Source organism: Arachis hypogaea, chromosome 18, assembly GCF_003086295.3.
Source record: "Arachis hypogaea cultivar Tifrunner chromosome 18, arahy.Tifrunner.gnm2.J5K5, whole genome shotgun sequence".
Classification (NCBI taxonomy): Eukaryota; Viridiplantae; Streptophyta; class Magnoliopsida; order Fabales; family Fabaceae; genus Arachis; species Arachis hypogaea.
In genome coordinates this window covers 119,561,531-119,564,951 of record NC_092053.1, presented here as the reverse complement: position 1 = coordinate 119,564,951, position 3,421 = coordinate 119,561,531, and positions in this window count along the sequence as shown.

Here is a 3,421-nt window from a genome sequence, read left to right as displayed (position 1 = left end):
AATTACTCCTTCATCAAAACTATCATTATTATTCTTACTATAATATTCAAATCCTTAATACACTAAACTAACTTCAAACTATTTCATAATACTAACAGTGGCATCAAAGCTATGTTATATTATCTACTGGACGTAGAATCTTTCTTTCTAATTATAGTTATAACCTATCAACTATATATATCCACCACATTATAACTCACTCAAATAATTTTTTTCATAACTATGACTATCTCAACTATAAATATTTTTGTGCCAATATTGTCAGAAGACAATTATGAAAACTGACATTTTCAAATGAAAATCTTTCTACAAGCATAAGACTTAGCTTGTAGGATGTTGTCCACGAAGGGTTTATCATGCCAGAGAATCAAACAACACTTTTTAAAGGGCATATGAAGAAAGAGGGCAGGATGAAGATGACTCATCGTGCAAACTTCTTGCAAGAAAAGGAAGGAGAAGAATGTCTCTTCAATACATCATTACAAGAAAAATAGTGCAAAAAGAAAGATGACATATGGTATCTGGACAGTAGTTATATTAATCACATGATAGATAATTAAAGCCTTTTCAGTGATATCAATAATGTGTTCGATCAAGCATTAGACTTGGAGACAAAATGATAGTGTAGACAAATGACAAAGGTACAATTATCATCCACATCAAGATAGGAACTTAGAAAATATCCATAATGTTCTATTAGTTCCTAAACTTGCACAAAATCTACTTAGTATTGGTAAAATAAGGGAAAAAAACTACATATTACACTTTGAAAAAGACTCATGCACCATAAGTAAAAGAAAACTAAAAAGATTTCTAGGAATAGTAAAAATGAAAAATAGAAGCTTTTTACTAAAATAGAGTTATATCATAGAAACTGCATTAAAGGCACAAGAAGATAATTCATAGCTGTGGCATAAAAAATTTGACCATTTTTACTTTCATGGGTTGAAGCTGCTACACCAAAAATAACTAATGAGAGATCTACCAAGCATTATAGAGATTAATCAACCTTGTGAAGGATGTTTACTTGGCAAGCAATATTGTAAGACACAAAATTTTTGAAAAATCTTATTATGAACTAATTTTAAGTTTATTTATTTATTAAGGACTTTATTTTCAGAAATTATTTTATAAAAAGTAATTAAATTTCAGTTTTAATAATTAAAATAGAAATTTTATTTAATTTTATAATTATCGAATTATTTTTTATATTTAAATTATAAAAAAATTAGTAGTTATAAAATAATAAGAATTTTATAAATTTGATTTAAATAATTGAGATTTTGGAATTTAATATTTTAAATTTTATTAATAAAAATTAATTAATTATATTATTGTATATTTTAAATTAGAATACTTGATTAAAAACCAATTCGTAAATTGATAAGTAATAGTATTCTTAAAAGTAATTTTTAGAATTTATTTAGGTTTCAAATAAATATCCTATTTCCAAATCAAAAACCTTAAGCCTAATTCCCAATTTGATTTTACCTTAAATTTCCAAATCATTTTAAACAAACAAATCCTAACCCCCTTAACCTAACCCTAACCGCCTTTCAACCCCCTCCCCCCAAATCCTAACACTACCCTCACATTTCCCCTTCAGCAGCACAACGCACACACTCTGAAACAGAAAGAAAAAATAAATGGAAATAAGGAAAGGGATGCGAGCAGAAGGGGATCCGAGAGAGGGGAAGAGAGCGTCGGGGGAGGAGCTGTCCACGCCGCCATTACACGTCACCGCCGCCGAGCCTCATCGCCGTCGCCACTGGAGCCGCCGTCGAAGCAGAGCCGCAGAGAGAGAGAGAGAGTCCGCGGGGAGAGGGTGGTTGTTCGCGTTCCACCGCCGTGTTGGAAGGAAGCCACCCTCACCGATCTGCCTGCCGCCGTTTATGCATGCCGCTGCCGCCATTTGAGTCGCGAACAGAGGACGCGCGTGAGGGAGTCAACGCGGAGCTACCATCGCCGCCGCGTTGCTGGGCTTGCCGTCATTATACCCGCGTTGCTGCTGCGTCGTCGGAGCTCCACGCCACCGCTGCCACCGCTGGAAATCGACTCTAAAGCCTATGTTTGCTTGGTAAGCTCTAACCTTGCCTCAGATCTTCTTTGTCCATTAAGTTGATTATTACCGTGAGAGCTGCTGCTGAGGTTGTTTGTGTCTGGTTATACAGTCACCGCAAGTTTCTCTGCCGCCTTTGCTCTGAGTCGTTGTTGCAGCGAGTGTTGTTGTTGCGGCTGCTCCGTTTAGTTGTTCCTCTTTAGTACGATAAGCTATTCTTTGTTTCAGTTTCGAACTCTATTAGTCGCTATTCTGTTGTATGTTGTTTAGGTTTTCGCGATGTTAATGGTGGTAGGAGTTAGTAACTGAGGTTGCATATTGTGTTTTAAAGCTGTTTATACCATTGCGAAAGTATGCGGAGCTGTGAATTGAGTTGTCGTTGGTTCTGGGTCGAGACGAAAGGAATTCTGAGGCGTTTGGGTTATGATTTCAACTTATCGAGGTAGGGGCGCTTTTCTTAAACTCATTTTATTTTCTAAGAATTGTTATAAATTAATATTAATGCGAAATGTATATTTTTGTGATTTTGTAAATCTTATGGAAAGGTTTGAATTGTTTTAGTAGATTATAATTATTTGTGTGGTTGATTGATTGATTATTTGAGAAGATTGAATAATTTGGGTTATGGATTGATTTTTGATAAATTGGTGGTTGCCGAATTGATTTTCTTGAGAATTGTAAATGTTTTGATAATGGAAATGAGTTTGAGTTATTGAAAAGGATTTGATACATTGGATTTGGGTTGTTAATTTATCAAAAATGAGTTTTGGAAAATTGAACATGGTTTGAGATATTGAAATTGGTTTGGTATTAGAGATGATATAATGGAGTTTGAGGGATGTCTGGATGGGACCTGAAAAGAGTGGCAGAGTCCGAGTTTTAGAGGAGATGCTGCCGAAATTTTATAATATTAGAGATTTTGTTTAGATGATTATTTAGAAAATTTTGGATTCAAAGGTTATATGGTTTGATTTTGAGTTATTAAGAAAATGAGTATGTTTTAAGTTTGATTCATTTAGAAAAGAATGAATTATGTTTTGAATTGGAACTATTGAAGAACAGAATGGGAGGTGTGATAATGAAGGATAATGATTGAGTATGATTGATGTATGATGATGAATGAGATGCGATTGAGAATGATGTGGATATTGATGAATTATAATTGAATTATTTATATGGATTATGAATTTGAATTATCTGAGATATGAGTTTCTTTGGGTAAAGTACCGTGGCTTGCCACCACGTGTTCCAGGTTAAGACTCGATACTCTGTTGACCCTACGACGTAAGGGTGACCGGACACTTATAAATTCCTGGAAATGGTACCCACATTGAGCAACAGATGAGACTCATCATCCATAGG